The sequence below is a fragment of the Hesperophylax consimilis genome, chromosome 11, assembly GCF_061612785.1.
Source record: "Hesperophylax consimilis isolate HC1 chromosome 11, BYU_Hcon_1.0, whole genome shotgun sequence".
Taxonomy (NCBI): domain Eukaryota; kingdom Metazoa; phylum Arthropoda; class Insecta; order Trichoptera; family Limnephilidae; genus Hesperophylax; species Hesperophylax consimilis.
Genome location: NC_142846.1, coordinates 3573403 through 3591611, shown reverse-complemented (window position 1 = coordinate 3591611; position 18209 = coordinate 3573403). Strand labels below are relative to the sequence as shown.

The 18209-nt window shown below is 31.6% G+C and overlaps 1 protein-coding gene and 1 pseudogene across 1 annotated transcript in view; both read left to right on the top strand.

The window, feature by feature from the left end:
* Nucleotides 1-18209, top strand: part of Oct-TyrR (Octopamine-Tyramine receptor) — a 768006-nt gene that overhangs the window by 215800 nt on the left and 533997 nt on the right. The window lies entirely within an intron of this gene.
* On the top strand, nt 2179-2969 carry LOC149419661 (uncharacterized; annotated as a pseudogene).

Here is an 18209-nt window from a genome sequence, read left to right as displayed (position 1 = left end):
GATAGGGTAAATTCAACCGCAGGCCTGTCCAATACACCAGGGCCGCGCGTCGCATATTTTTATGGATGGCTGTTTCACTTGAGTAGTTAAACTTCTGAATGTATTTCAGGGTATTTTCTCGTTCTAAGATTTATTTTTCTGTACTTCTGAAAATCATATTTAAATTGAATCCTTAAGGTGATTTTTCACTAAAATGGTCCACACAAATAGCCAATTTATTATTATTACTAGCGCAAACCAGCGGAAGATCGAAAATTATCGTACTAAAAATATGTAATTTAAATATTTTCATTCATAATTATACATCATATTCCAAAACGGTTCCAACTGGTTACAACGTCATTATGACACTGAAACCGCAAATGTCTGGTAAGACGACTGTCCGCTATCCGTCGTGACGTCACCGCCGCTGAATTAATAAATAAAAACGAACACGTCATTTTGGCAGAAAATTTTGAATCTTTATGGAAAATTTATTCGTCAACATTAAAATAAAATAAAAATACGTTCACTTTTGTAATTTTGACACAAAAAAGTGAATAGTGAAAATACCCTAGTAGTGACGATCAGAAACGATCAGACCGTTCAAAAGAACGCCGTTAGTAAATTTTACTACAATTATTCAAAATTATATCCATCTAAGGTTTTAGATTTTTCAAAAAATCGAAAAATACACATAATTTATTTTTAAAATCAATTAATTATGGTACCTACCTTACCCTTTGTCTCAAGATTAAAAATTCAGTTCCAATTTTGAAAATTAGAAGTTCATTGAACTTGAATAATTTTACGCATTACCAAGAACATTTCACATCACCCATGCACGCACCGACAGCCGAAATTAGCGTATTTAAGCATCTTCCGCCCTTTTAAGTAATGCTTCTTTGCCACGTGTCGATGGGAGCTTTATTATCACATCTTTCCATGGGTTTTTAGTGCGGCCTTGAACTCTGCTTCCTCGAGGGAAGCCATAACGTTGTGAGATTTATTCATCGGTTGTCCATTCCACGGGCGTGTTTATTGCTCAATTCCATTTGATTTTTGACGTTAACTTTATGTAGTATCGTTCTAAAATAAGTGCCAGGCCCCGGTGGCATGTGCTCCAGCAGTGGCAGAACGATTTACTAAGTTCAAGTCATTTAAAACCAGAGTGGGTGCGCTATTTAAATTGCATATAGGGAGTTTTTTGACGCACATATTTTTAAAGATTATTTAACGAAAATTCATCCTTTACATCTAAGAATGGAATAAAGAGAGCTCTAGAAATTTCTCTTTATAATATTTGAATAGAAACCAATGTCGATTCTGACTTAGTACCTTTTAGGTCTGTTTTACCTCCGAGGTTTTCTCACAAACTCTCGAAGGCAAAGCTTAATGCTAAATCACTACTTTGATTAATCTTTATAACGAACTGGTGTACATTATGAATACCAATAAATATTTTTTAGATAAATTGAAGGTTTTTCTATCGTTTCGCTTGAGTAGAATACAAATAAAAATAATAAATTACTCAATAAAAAATATAAATGTAAACTACGAAAAAAAATTTTTTTTTCAACCGATATTTATGAACCCTTAAAAGAAAAAACTTTTCAAAAATTTAGTTTGATAGCTATGATTATCCGTGACTGTTTCACTAGATTAAATTTTTTGCTTTCCTATAAAATTATTTACAAAATAAATAAAAAACAGTTTTGTGCTTAAAATCAAACGTTTCTAGACTCCGTTTGTCAGACGATACTAATGCCTATTATCTACAATATAAGGTATACCTAGAATATACGCATTTTTGGCTTGTAGCTTCCTAACTCCGGCTTCAACAAAACGATTGCACTTTTATTTTGATAGATCCACAGTGGTCGAAGGGGAAGCCTCTTGACTTGAAAGCTGAAGGTAGCGGATTCAAGTAAATTTTATTTGATTAATTTGTCTTATTTCACAATTGATTTAAGGGGTAATATACAGTTAGAATTTTCAAAAAAACTTTTTTTTATTTCATTTTCGTAATGAACATTTATTTAATTACACACACAGAAAATTTCAAGTCAATCCGGCCATTATTTTCGAAGTTACACGCATATTTGTAAAGACGTGTCAGAGCGGAGACGGTGACTCCAAAACGTATTCGGGGGTTTTAAACGTTGCACCTGACGGCGATCAAGAGGTTATGAAGAAAGAATGTATTGGACACGTACAGAAGAGAATGGGCACGTGAAACCAAGATTGTGGGAATAAAAATGTGGAAACAGTTAATAGTAAAAATGAAAAAAATACAAAAAAAAACTTTTGGGGGAAAAGGCAAATTTAGTAGTAAAATTATCGACAATTTGACAATTTATTGTGGCTTAGCAATTAGGAGAAATTGTGATCCCGTCAAAAAAATGTATAATGCTATCTGGGCCACATATTATCATTATTGCTCAACGGACAAAAACCTCAACACGAGAAGTGTCCGGTCGGACCAGAGTCATGGTGCAGTTGGCAACGGGTAGTAGCTGCCAATGAATTACCCAGCATGATCATCCGTCATTGCCAGAAGATTTTGCTGAGGCTATACTTTTCATTTATACAGATCTCAGCAATGATAAATTATTAGAAATGTGTGTGGGTGGTTTCACCCAAAACAACAACGAGAGCTACAATCAACTGATATGGAAAATCTCTCCAAAAATAATTCAGGCCGGTTCCAAAACTGTAGAAACGGCTGCATACATGCTGCTGGCATATTTAATGAAGGTACAACATCATTATTATATTACATGAATGCAATAGGGGTTTTACTTGGGCCCAAAGCGCATTCATACGCCGAAAGAGAGGATAAACAGCGCGTGGCCGTCTCCGACCGCAGAGCACATGATAGTACACGAGAGGGAAGAATGGTCCGTAGACAACACCAACTCGAGTTATTAGAAGCTGCCGAAGGGGCAAAGGGTATATTATATGGCCCTGGAATAGACGACTCGATGTAAGTTGAAAAAATATTTATTTTACTCTATGTAAAGTACTTTTCAAACTTTAAACGCGTTTTTCTCAAACTGTGTTTTTAAAGTCAGTGACAAAGATTTCTCAAAAACAGCTAAACCGATCAGTCTTAAATTTTAACACAAGCTTTTTAAGTATATTTTAGAGTTATTAATCGAAGGCCTGTTCTCACCGATAAACATTTTTTTTTATCAACAATATAAGGTCAAAATTTTGGTAAAAAGTTGATTTTTTTTTTGAGAAGCCGCCATTTTGTCAAAAAAAATAATTTTGCTCTGTCCGTCGATCAATAAGAGAAATATTTATTATTATAAAGAAATCCGTTTGGTTTTTCTCATTTTAGATAATCCAGTCCAGAGATATGATGGTCACCGCAAAATGCCTTTTTTGAGAAGAGCTTCTGGAGAACAACTATAGCAGCATTCGAAATTATTATTTTTACAAATAATTTTTTTTTAAATACTGTTTAAAGTTGCCATAATATGTGTACGAATTTTTATTTTAATTAATTAAAAACACTTATCAGGAAAAATTCTTGAAAAAACCCGTTTTTTGGGCCTCCTGACTGCATATAACCCCTCAAATAAAATAAAATACGGTACAGTTGCAGCACGTTTCAGAGTGGAAAATACTCTCAGTATCGCCCTGGTGTAAGACCACCATCCTTTCGACCACAAAGGCTCCACATAGCCTAACCCCACAAAGGAAGCCCTGATAATTTTTTTTTCTCAGAGCTTATTTCATATTTTTTGGGATGCTGTGAATAGGGTCTTTTTTAAGGAAAGGAAGGGAAAAAAGTTCAGGGAAGGTAAAAAGTATGAGGGTTGGGTAGGAATCTAGGGATCATTACGTCCAGGAGTGAAGGACATATGAATATATCCCCCCCACTGTGGCGTAAGGCGATGGGTCGAGAGACCAGTGAGAGAAGTAAAAAGGATCTTCCCAAACCAACCTGTCACGTGACAGAGATGGTGAAAAGGCGCATCCTGAACACACCTCACACGATAAAACGTAGCAAACTACTCGGAATGACCTTTGACAAAAGTGTCAGTTATCCAATTTATGGTGCCAGAGAAGGCGGTACCCAAACCCGCCTCCCAAATTCACTCTCAAATGTACTCAAGGGTAAATTTTGAAGATCGATTTATTTAGACAATTAAATATATTCAAGCTCTCCGTACTTTGTTCAATATAGAATGTATTTGAATATGTAATTCAATCTATTGGATACGTTCCAAATTCAAACCAAAATATTATTTTAAATGCACATCGATTTATTTAGACAATTAGTCATATTCAAGCTCTCCATACTTTGTTCAAGATATAATGTATTTAACTAGGTATTTAAATTTATTAAACACGTTTCAGATTCAAATCGACATAATATATAAGATATGTGCATCGATTTATTTAGACAATTAGACATATGCAAGCTCATCATACTTTGTTCAAGATATTATGTATGTGACTAGTTATTTCAATTTATTACGTACGTTTCAGATTCAAATCGACATAATATATAAGATATGTGCATCGATTTCTTTAGACAATTAGACATATGCAAGCTCATCATACTTTTTTCAAGATATTATGTATTTGACTAGTTATTTCAATTTATTACGTACGTTTCAGATTCAAATCGACATAATATATATGATATGTGCATCGATTTGTTTAGACAATTAGACATATTCAAGCTCTCCATACTTTGTTCAAGATAGAATGTATTTAACTAGGTATTTAAATTTATTACACACGTTTCAGATTCAAATCGACATAATATATAAGATATGTGCATCGATTTATTTAGACAATTAGACATATTCAAGCTCTCCATACTTTGTTCAAGATAGAATCTCAAAACACCATGTATTTCAAGTTACTGTGTACATTTCAAACCGATGCGACATTAACACCTTAAATTTAATTGAAGAGTAAGGATAAAATTATAACGTTCTTGAAAAAAATATTAAATTAATAAAAATAATGATTTCGGTTAACATTCTGTCTCTCTGATACTTTTTTTTTACTTTGAGTAAGTTTTTATTATTCACGGAATTATATTTATTTAATATCCGCGTTAGAAATAAACCAGACATTGTATAAATATGCCATGCAAAATTCAATGAATTCTAGAACTTTTGCTTTGAATTTTAGATTCATTTTCAAAATTGAAAGTATTTGTTCGGAGATTTCAACAAGCGGCAAAGTACCTACCAATAACATATTTTTTAACAGAAAATTATTTTAATTTACATTTAAAAAATTGGAACTAATTTATCGAGAATTCAGGCCATCCACATAGTTGAGACCCGAAATGAAAAAAAATGTTCCTACTTTTTTACTTCCAATTCGTCCACTTTGACACCTAACGCCGTAATGCCGGAAACTAAAGAATCCTGCCCCCGCGAGCTGCTACTTGCATAATTACACAGTGGAACACATTTCGACAAGATAAAAGTACGAAATAGCGTTCCAATGATTGTCTCGTGATTTTTTACAGTCTGCACTAGTTTCACATAAAAAAATTGCACAATTTTTCTAATTTACAAGTAAATTTAAATTTCTTCTTTGCATTTTTTTATGCGAGACCTTGAGTCGCTTCCAAAAAGTACAAACAGGTTCTAACGAAAGAGCTTTATTAATTGGTTTATCCAATTTGAAATGAATTTAAAAAATCGCGCTGAACTTATTCTTTCTTGAAAACGAAAACAAACAAGAATTTCTTTATAACCTACTTGAATTATTCTTATTGTAGAAGTTTACAATGTTTTCAGTGAATCCAGGAATCTTTTCAAGACTTCTCCATAGAAAACTGAATACGTTCAAAGCATTGTTAGATGTTACTTTATTAATCAGTACATACTTATGAGTTGTAATCTTATATTTTTAATATAACTCTTAAAAATCTCAAATTAAAAAGAAAACTGATTGATCATGTCATTTATAGAATCTAATTACTAAAAGAATAGCGCAGGCCTGTGAAAGATCACGGGATATTATAGTAAAAGTTCAATTTTTGAAAAGTTGACAGTTTAATTCAAAGCAAATTTGGGTTCATTAGTTACGGATCTACTCAATCCAAATTTGTCTTTTTTACCCACAGATTCTTACCAACCTACCTCATATATGTTTTGTTCCCAGAAATTCGTCGCCTCCCTTTCCTTAACAAGACCTTCCACACAGCATTTCCAAAGATGACATAGCCCTGATAGAACTTTTTTAATCGATGCCTCGATGCGTGGAGCTAATGTAAAAAAAATCACCTAAATGTTTAAGTAAATAAGAATTTTTCCATCTTCTAAGTAATTCTTCGTTTTTTATTCACATAAGTAATGTGTAGGGAATAAAATATGTTAAAATGTAGCTTGGTGTTTCAATAACTCTTGGAATATTTCCGACCGCAAGTTTCTTGTGTACGAAATAAAGAAAGGGGAACGGAATGGAACTCTTAAAGAATGCCACCAAAATATTGAAAGTCCTACTTTTGGTTTTGGTGTCCTCAGGATTTCTTCTCTCTGCCAGAAAAAAAACTCAACGGCAAATTGTACGCAACTAGTAATTAGTGGTCGGTTAATCGGGAGAAAAGGTACTGTATTTGTACTTCCCGTCTTCTGGTGGCAAGGATGATAAGACGGGTATGGGGGTAGGTAGGGAGTAAATCTTAATGATAACAATCGGATATATGCACGAAAAATATGGTAATATTTCTTTGTACTTCTTTGTTTTTTTTTTCATAATGTATACACGCGTATTTTTAGGGGAGTTTCATAATGTAAATAAAAAACAATTTGTAAGTATTTCCCGGTATTTATTTTGTTTTTTATTCAGATTCGCATTTTTAGGAGAATTTAATTATGTTGAAGCCCTTTTTTAAAATTAAAAATAAACATATGTTTATGTTCCGTACTGTTGAACGTTGAAACATTTAAATTAAATCATTTTTGGAAGTATGAAGATATTAAGTCAGTGAAAACATTCTTAAAAATATATCTTCACCACGTTATACTGTAGCCTCGTTTCCAGACACAGAATGTATTAACCCTCCCAGAATGTTAGGCTTTATCAATTCTACCAATCTTTTCACATTACTCTTAACCATTCAATAATAGAGACGTGGATCTTGAAGGGCTGGGAACTGATATTGAGGCATTCGGCTATATTTCAGTTAGTGATGACCTAGAAAGAATTGTGAAATATGGGTCCACAGTTTTATATATTATACGAGCGTATCGTACTTTTGCAAACCTTCTTATATCGTAAATATCCGGTTGTTCTTACTCAAGTGTAGATTTCGAGTGTGAATGGATAGAACTTTATCCTTTAGTAAAAGCTAGATTTTTGAAAATAATTATACACCTTCACATTATATTGAAAAAAATTCTTCTTCTTTTACTTTTCAACATTTTTTTAAATAACTCAGATATTGTTCGTTTTAACTCTCAAAAAATTGTAATGGAATCAACGTTATTTTATTGCATCATTAATTATTGAAGCAGAATTTTACAACACTATTCAAACAACAGGATACAAATACTCCCGAGGGTCGATCAGTCTTATCAGTCTTATTCAATCTTTTCTTTTTTCTTTTACGAAGGCAAATGGCTTTTAAAAAGGGTTATTCACTTTTTAAATTAAATAAGAATAAACAATGTATGACCCCTTTTCTATCTGGGAGATGCGAATCTACATTTTTATTTATTTATTTTAGGTTATTAGGGAAACAAACTGTTACACATACTTTATTGAGATATTTACATACTCGTATTACATATTTTATTAATATAATTACATACTCGTATTACATATTTTATTGAAATATTTACATACTAGTATTACATATTTTATTTAAATATTTACATACTAGTTTACAAAATTTAATTTAAATATTTACATACTCTTTTTACATATTTTATTTAAATATTTACATACTGGTATTACATATTTTAATGAAATATTTAAATACTCGTATTAGATATTTTATTGAAATATTAACGTAATCGTATTACATATTTTATTGAAATATTATAGTATTACATGAATAGGTGAAGTTTCCGTATAAAATATTTCTACAAATGTGGTAAATTTGGCAGTATTTATATTTATTTCAGGTAGCACACTCAGATACAAATGAGTATTGCTAATTTATGAAGAATCAATTAATATTATTAGTATATCCGGTTAAAACGGTATTGCAGGCTGTTTCTGTGAGCTAATTAATAACAAATTATTCAATAAAACTAAATTTTACCCAATTTACTATGTTTATAATGAAATTAAACGTAGTAAAAAGGCGGTATTTGGTTCGCTTAGCACGTCGGATATAGAAGATTTTACGATATCGAATTTAGGTCACTAGATAAACTTTTTTCGGTGTTTTTTGTGTAAATATAATTAATTTGGTTTCAATTATCATTTGCTGTGTTCTTTTCTTTGCCAGATCCAAGCCATTTATAAGGGAGGGAGGGTTCAGATGTCTATTGTGAATTGTTAACCTTCCTAACCATTGAAAACTTTATTTTTGCATCGATAATATACGTATGCATTACAGTAGACCAATTTCTTAAATAGTCCACACACAGAAAAATACTCAGGCATTGTCAGTAAACTAACTTTTTTTTTTTAAATTATTAAAAAAAAAGACAAACATTCCCAGGTTACGAATAACCCAACAATGTTTGAAAATCTCCTACTACCACCACAGAAAGCCGAAAATGTTGCTTGTGTTGTGATGGAGGACTAAGCCAGCCGAGGAATCGAACACGCGACGCTCGGGTGAGACCCAAGCGCTATGCCCACTCAACCACTGACCATACATACATACATCTTAAAATGACTAAGATAAATACTAAATATAAAGATTGACTCAGAATTACATATTTTGCTTTCTTCCAACCACTAATATAGTATGGCTTTATAGGATGGAGTGAAAGTTATAAAATACACACAAAAACCCTTTATATATCACAAAAAAATCTATTTTAACCATGTACATATTTATCAGAACTTCTGTTTAGTGAATTTAAAGTCAGAAAACTAAATACCTTTACCATACAACATTAAAAATTTACAAAAAGAAGATTCTAAATAAAAATTCACCATTTAAAAACCATAGATTACTCAAACAATCGTCAATACTCCCAACACCAAAATGTAAAAAAATAACGTGGCAATTTAACTACCATTACCAGAAAGTATCTTAAATATAAATAACAACCAAGACTCTAAAATTCAAGTTAAAAAACACACTGAAAATTTAATGTGAATACTTTGCACACAATCCCCCAAACACACACACCTACTTTTATTATGGTAGTACATTTTATGTATAAAATAAGGAGAAATCATTACTATATTTTCTCTCAATTACGTAACGTTATTTTTTTTAACAAACATTTAAAAAGAAAAATAAATTCAGCCTTCGTATGTTTGTGCTTGCAAAACTCGAAAAGTAGTCATTCGATATCGTTGAAAATATCTAAGCTGGTTTTTATTAGTGCCAGGAGTATTTAATGATTGGTTTTAATGGAAGAAGACGCCCAAGGCATACTTAACTAAGCAACATTATATCAGCACCGAATTGAGAAACGTAGTCGAATTAAAGTCAATGTAATGTAGTTTTTCAACAATTACATTATGTAGTTTTTCAACAATTACATTATGTAGTTTTTCAACAATTACATTATGTAGTTTTTCAACAATTAAATTATGTAGTTTTTCAACAATTACATTATGTAGTTTTTCAAAAATTACATTATGTAGTTTTTCAACAATTACATTATGTAGTTTTTCTACAATTACATTATGTAGTTTTTCAACAATTACATTATGTAGTTTTTCAACAATTACATTATGGTGTATAGTAGTGAATAGTGAAAGAAGTTGGAGACGCTCAAGAAAGACATTAGCAATGGCGAAGTATTGCAGTATTTACTAGTTTATTATATAAAAATAGTCTGGATAGTCCTTAGGTATAAACGTAGTTCAAGGTCTGACAGAATTCTAATTTTGCTTATCAACTTCAACGCTCAATAAAATCAAATTATGGATATGGTGTTCATCTTTTCTCCAGAAAAATGTTGTGAATATAGAAATAGATGAAAACCGAATAGAATTACGGGCATACTTTTTTAGTAATAAGGGTACGTGACTTTCCGATATTACACGCTTGTTTTCCTAGTACGTCCTATCGAATAAGTTAAAAAAATTTTATTATACCTTATCTAACACGTCAAGTCATGCCTAGTAAATTATTTTTTATTGTTATATTTCACTAAAAAAATTAAAAGTCACGCACTTAAAAACAGTAATGAAGTAATTGCCCGTAAAACACTCTCGGTCTTTATAAAATACGTGGTGAAAATTTTATTCATTTTACAAACGACCTTGTATGTAAAAACCTTACTAATTGAAAGTGACATAAAATAGTCCATGTAAAGTTACATAAGACATATACATTGCTTACCCAGTCGCAGAGGGTAGCTTATCTGTCGTGCAAATTATAATAATTTCTCATCGAATTTCTAAGGGATTTTATATATTCTAAAATGAATATCATTTTAGAAACAAGATAAAATTACTTATTAGATTATGGACTCAAAATACACTTTTTTAATTTGGAATTGCAATATTTTAACTTTAAACATGAAACAAGTTGAAAAAAAGTTTACCACAAATATTTTTGATCAAAATATCGCAAAATTTCAGAGAAATTAAAATTCAAAAAACACAATCGTTTAATTTATGGAGTTTGCAAGAAAACTATCACCTCACTTTTCACATCGTTCAAAGAAAGAATTAAATTATATTTATATGTGAAACCGCACAAGAGTGATCACAATTGACTGGAGCCGGTGAGACTATGGCATCCCCAATTGAAGTATGTTGTAATTCTGAAGGTAGTGAGTAGGGGAAGGAGAAGAAAAGAGGAAGTACCTGGATATTCAGACCTGGTCACCAAACACGGCCGAAGCCATTTAAAGCAACTTTTCAATACTGAATGATAGTCTTACATCAGCATGATATACTATGGTTTTTTTAAAGGAATGAATTGTAATAAAAATTGACAGATAAATGAGTTTTAATCATGGTTTTCATATCTGTAACCAAAAGTAACAGAACGGTGTGGTCCATGAATTTTTTTAGTAAAACAGTGTTTGTTTTCTTTCCCATACATATTTATTTGTTAGTTAGATTCCCATATAGATAACCGTTTATCTGTTTTATTTTTATTTTTATTTGATGAGGTAAGTAGACGGGATATGCGTACGGAGCTTTACGGTACACTTACCTAAGTATCTCGTATTACTTACCGTAATTATAATATATTCTTAACATATTTGTCTCGTGTTTAATTCTGACAGTTAAATATTCCGCGGATATGAAAGCATTTGCAGGGGTCGTTTTGCACCCAAGAGCAGGTTGAAAGTAGAGTGCGCACATTTAAACTAAGATATGCGCATGCTTATCCCGCCTATGGATTAAGTTTACTCAATTGGAACTTTTTCACTTATGAACCGTATGAGGTATTTTTCTTAGCTTGAGATACATTAATAATCAATGATGTATATTAACAATATCTTGGAATAAATTACCGGAGGAAATCTTAATAGATGAAACAGCTTTTGGTTACCCCCGCGTGATTCTACACCTAAAAAGAAAATTAACCAAAATTAATTTAAAGTATCCCACCAACTCTATTTCGCTCTGAAAAAATATGCTTACCTTCTAAAAAAATATTTCTGAATTACGTTTTATTGTTTGTGTAATAATTTTGACATCATTTCAACCTTTTCACACGTTAAAAAAAGGTTAAAACATCGTTTAAAAAAAACGTTGAAAATGAATAGTAATTTCAACGTAACCACTGAAGAAACAAATCGAAAGACGTGTGTTATGGGCGTGTCTGTGAATCCGAAGTTAGCTAATTTTTGTTTTAAATTTGCTGAAATTAATCACATGTTTTAAACTGACAAAAATATTTCTAGATAAGATTTTCGTTTATTTTACTGGCCAGTCTGGAACCAAGGGGAAGAATGGTGTTATTTGAATTATTGATGACTGCCGTGTTCTTAAAAGTTAAAAAATTATATAAATTCAATTTAATTATCTTTAATTAATTTTATTAACATTAATACATTTTTTAAAACATTAATTGCACCATTCCATTCGCTTGATCCCCCGATAGTTTATCCCTCTGTAGGTTGATCCCCTGACAGTTAATCCCTCGGACTCCCTGCTAATTTTCTCTAAGCCACATACAATTATGCGTATTTTGTTATTCGGCTGCATATCCTGTCTGAACACTCCTTCAGGGACATGGCATTATTGCACGGATAATACTTACTAAAATATAATACTGCTAATTTATTAAAAATCTATTCAAATTATTCGTAATCCGGTTAAAAATGGGATTGCAGGCCCTTAACGAATGAATTGATAGGTTGCCTATTAAAATACCTGTACAACATGAATATGTTGTTATTGATATGTTGTTACTTTAAGGTGCATGAACATGTTTTCTGATAAATGAGTCGTCGACTTGAAAAACTCTCTTTGTCTGTAGATGTCATGAAAAACTGTTTGGAACACTTTTATTAATTTTTAATGCTAAATATCTACAAAATTATGTATGATTCTTTTGATATTTAGCGAAAAATAATAATAATTTTATTATTTTGCAAGTTGATTCAAAAACCGAATTTACTAAAAGTTTATCTGGAAATCCCGGTTTTATTTCCAAAATTAACAATATAAATAATCGTTTTGGGAGATCATGGGGATACGTGCAATCAATTGGCAAAGGGATTAACTGTTCGGAGGATCAAATTTCCTGTGAATCAACTGTTGGTCGGGTTACCTAACAGCACACATGAGGCCCTGGGGAATATTTGGGGATTTTCTGTTGAGTTTAAACAACCCGAACGTTAACAAACCTATGCAATTGAAGGAATAATAATTATACGTGCGTATTCTTTTTATAATACAAAATATGAGCAATAAAAGTGGCGTGTACCATTATCTTTTTTCCATTGTTTTAAAACATCATATTCCCAACGGACATAAATAATTTCTAATATATCCGGAACCGCGATGTTGTTTACAATCGTTTTATAAAAATTATTATTTTGACTTTTAATTTTTTTTTGTATCACAATTGACTTTACTACCCGACTGCGCACGAGTTTCTACACCTTTTTCGAAATATTTAATCTTAATTTTTCTATGTAAATTTTTGAGATTTTGATGTTTCTTCGAAATTAAAAATTTGTTTTTAAAACTCGGAATAATTATTACGGTGTCATTTCTGATTATTAAAAATAATTTTAATTAAAAATAATTTTAATTAAAAATAATTTAACATATTATTATAAGCAATAAAATTATTCACCTGAAATACCCATACAAATTGATAAAAAATCTCCCGAGAAAGAATAAATGCCACCGACGGGAATCGAACCCGCAGCTTTCTGATTGCCAGTTAGCTGCTTTCTGCTTATTACAAACCCGCCAAATATTTCAATATGTACTTAATACACTATTTCGTGGAAAAATAATTGCTAATTATATTTTTGTAGAAAAGTGGACCGGCAATCAAAGAACTATTCAATTTGTATAGGTATTTCAGGTAAATAATTATTGCTTACAATAATTTGTTATCCTTTGTTGTATGCATAAAAAACCCTGTCTCATAATACATTAGTATTTCATAAAAAAAAATAATCTGCCTACCTTTACCTCTCGCTTTCTAAAATATGATAAAATATTTTTTTCATGTGTGCGAATTCATGTGTCTTTTTTTATATTTTTCATTTTTCCATTGTTGACAGTTAATCTCACAAATCCGTAAACCCTCACACGGCATGAGATTTTGCGACATCTGTAAATATGCAAAAAAACAGCTTATTTTTTTTATTATATATACCTTCGTATATATACTTACTGTGGGTGACGGCTAAGCAAGGAAGTTTTGATCAAATCTGAATTTAAATAAAGTTTTACTTTTTTAATTTGGAGGTGGCTAGCAAATCTGTTGTTAGGCCATACCACGTGGTTTGTTTGCGTTTGTGGTACGTTTTTTTACTTATCAGTGGTGCCCAAGGGGGCTACTCTGTATCTTTCGAAACTTTCCTGCCTCCGGTTTAGCCACGTCACAAATCACAAACCCGTATTAACCCTTCCCTTACGCTGTTCAAAAATTCCCCGTCCTCCGGTGCTTTACATTCGGTAAATATGTATATATTGTTATTACTTAATGCAATACATAAATGTATTGCGGAGGAATACCTAAAATTTTAACTCTGTGTTTAGTATATTTACAGAGACATTTTATTAATTAGAGATTATGTTCACTCAGTTGACAGCACCAGCAAGAAAAGGTTAAACTAGGAACTCACTGGTTTGTTAACCCGAAACATACAGAGGTTTATAGTAGGTTTGTCGAGGTTTTAGTTGCAGATGCGTCTGTCCAATTTTCCAGCCTCTGTGTGAACACACCTCAGCCGATGAACCCGGGTATTGGCTATCCAATAAATGGTTCCCGGGGTGGCAAAACACAAATTCCACCTTCCAAATTTAAAATGGTTTTAGTCGTATATACTGACCAGATCTTAATAGTCAAGTACCTACTTCTAACTGTGTACAATTTTAAGGTAAACAAAAATTTTAATTCAGTCAAATTTGCAAGTGTCATGATATTTTTCCTAGCTATTTTAAAAATGGGTCTCGGTTAAATTATTATTAGTCATTTGAATGTAAATTGTTGTTTTTTTACCGGCGTATCATTTTAATTTACGGATGAATTCAGGAATGGCGATGAATAATAAACCAGTTAGGCTTGGTGGCTTCCTGTAATGAAGCTGTCGGGGAACGTGTGTGGTCTATATTAAATACTCAATTGCGGATGATATGTTACCTTTGACTGGGACACATTATTTATCCGCAAACCACACGTTGTAATTCAACGGAAAAATATAGAAATGGATTTTTTTTATGGTAAGTTCAATAATATTTTATATTCTTGAAACAAACAATATATTAGTTACAATAATTAAATGATTAACAGTTATTAAATATTTCAAGGAAGGATTTCATATGTTTCTGTTGAGAAGTGAATTAGTTAAGAGCTCCACAGATGCACTCATAGAGGGCAGCGCAAAGAGCTTGCTTGGAAGACCGTAAGATGGCAGCTAGTGGTCAGTAGTCGCCAGGGCCAGTGAGAATGTTCCCAAACAAACTTACTGTTCCCAGATCCCATTTAGCCAGTTTCTAGTAAGGTCGACTATCGAGTCGTCATTGTAATGCGCGATGTATTAATAAATTCTTGAGTCATCACAAAGAACCAATTATTTATAATCTTCTTCCACGCCAAGTTTTAGAACTGTTAGTGGGAACACAACAGTTTCCTTGTAATGTCTATATGAAGTAATTGCCGGATAACGTCGTAGTGTACACAAGTATGTGTGTATGTCTATATAGTGTAAATATATGCGCATTGAACTATTTATATTATTGACACGATGCCCCTTTTAAATATGGACAGTGAATCCAAAAAAATATCGATGCTTGAGTTTAGTCAAATATTATGAAATTTATGAAGAGCACGGTTCATTGGCGAATTATATGTTGCATTTTTTGTGTAATTAAGCTTGTGCAATAGTGCTGCTGTCATGTACGTTTCAAATGTTTGTTAAAATTAATTAAGTAAAGAAATTTGGTAAAGTCAATGTAATTTTTTTTATATAAATGTTAAATCAGCTACTATTCGCCTTTGTTGCAAATGTTAAAACGTAAATTTAAATTAGTTGTTGAATTTCGAATTAAGATATTTTATAAATTTGTTTTGAGTACGTTATATGCTATCGACGCAAATATGGTAGATTCTAAATTGGCTAGACATATTCCATTAAAATGCAAAATATAAAAATACGATTGCACGTATATAATGTAATGTATAAATGAATGTATGTGGATGTCTTCGATATTAATGAAATTTTAAACAATTGATTTTTAAAATACAAATTTACTAATTCCACCCCACATTTCCCTTCTCCTAAATCACAATTTTGATACTTGTAAATGAAATTTTTCACACAAAATAGAGAAACCCCGGGCAACGCCGGGAACTTAATAGACAAACAATTCCAATTATTAGTTTCTTTTGCAGCCCTAAAGAAGTGAAGAATCTCCAGAATAATAATAATTTCTTCTGTGAAAAATAATGCTTGTATTTAGAAAATTTATTCTGTGAAAGTTTTGCAGGAATAATAATGATTTATGCATGCTCGTGGCATCTATAATATACAAGTATAAACCTAGAAAATAACAGTTTTCATTTAAAAAATAATTAATATTTATTATACTTTAATTTTAATTAGAACTTTAAATAGAGTTTAAAGTATCCGTTATGTTTAGAGTCAAATTGTTAATGTCCTCGTAATCAATCAATAATTCAAGAAAAGTTGTAATTCTGAAAGCTCATCTCCCACCAGGGCGATACTCAGAGCATCTTGCTCTCTCCCTTTGACTAAAGCATCGATCATAGTGTGAGAGAAAACTGTCTCTAAAAAACTCTAATACAACCTAATAAATTTTAATATTACGTTTTCATACTACTCATTTTCTAACAAACTAACTAAATATCGTGCCATTTCTCCATAGAGGTAGGCGGAAAATATAGACCACCACAGAACCCAGCATTGGGAAAAGCTCTTTGCTAGCTCTAATATTTAGTTTCACTTCTGCAATTAAACCCACCGAAATAGGTAGTGCGTGAAACTTTTTTTAAATATAAGTTTTTTTTGGAAAATCTTTAGAGACTTAATTATTTTATACTCGTATGTAAACGCCATCATAACATAAGGTACAATTTTGGTTGCATGAAAAATATTTTATCTCTCATTTTGTTGGTATTAAAAATGTTTAGAATTTTCGATTACATTGATCGTTGAGTAGAAATTGTAATTCCGCTCTTGATGTTAGCTTTTTACCAGCGTATTTTAATCGTCGATTACTATGGTTTGTACTACTCAGTACACACACTAGTGCGAAATATTGAATTTAAGACAGAAGCATTGAACTTAAAAGTGTTCAACTATATTTTTCTACTTCTTGAAGAAAATAATTTCAATCCTCGGAGTCAAGCACTCGAATTTTAAAGAAAGTGAAAGCGAATGGAGCAATGTTCAATTTTCGTGGAAATTCCTTATTTGATGGTTGTGAAAATTGGTGAAGCCACGATTTTAGTAGGGTATTCCTTTGAATTATTGGAGCATGGTGAGCTCCCTCAGATGGGCTAATAGTTTGTCGATATTCAATATTCAGACCGTTTAAAACGGAGTCTGGCTTTAAGAATTGAAAAAAATTCCTACGAATTATGAAATTGCTTAAATTATTGATCTGGTTCCTTGCTCTGGCTGGGAATCTGCAATTTCATTTCATTTCCCGAAATGTCAATATTACCAGAGATTTAAATTAATGCTACGAATTTTGCTGAGCTTTGCAGAGAGGAAATCAAGACATATTATTTAAAGCGTACAAAGTAAACCAGGATAGAGAAAATTGAAGAATTGAGTTTTTGAAAGGCGCTGTAATAGTCAAAGAGAAAGCGGGAAAATTCAACGTTATTTGAGGAAATTTAACTATGTAAAACTTTATTATGGTAGAATGTGGTAAGAAGAATTATAAAATTACGAATTGTGGTACAATTCAAATACTATTTCGATGGCTTACATTTAAAATATTGTTTCTCGGATTTTGATCGAAAATGAGTTACGTAATGAAATCTAAAAAGTCATCTGGTCTATATTTTTTTGGTTCAAGTATTGAATATTAGAATCTGAAGAAAAATACCCAATTCTTAACGGAAAGGTTAATTAGGCTAGTCGAGAAGCATCTGGGCTGTAATTAACCCTGTAAGGGTACGAATACATTTGCGAACCAAAACGCAAACCGTATCACGAATTACGGGAAAGGAACGAATTGACTGCAAGCGGTGTTTCGCGCCATTTGCAGTTGCTTCGTTTCTTTCCCATAAGTTGAGGTTCTTATACGTAGCATTAGTTTTTTTTAATATTAATATAGATATCCAAAATTGCCGGTCGATGTGAACCCCGATACCGATCTCTATAATGGAATCCATATCAGAACAAGTATGAAAATGTTTGATTCATTACACGATCATCATTTTAATGCCTACAATTTAATGCAGATATGCAGATACGTATAGT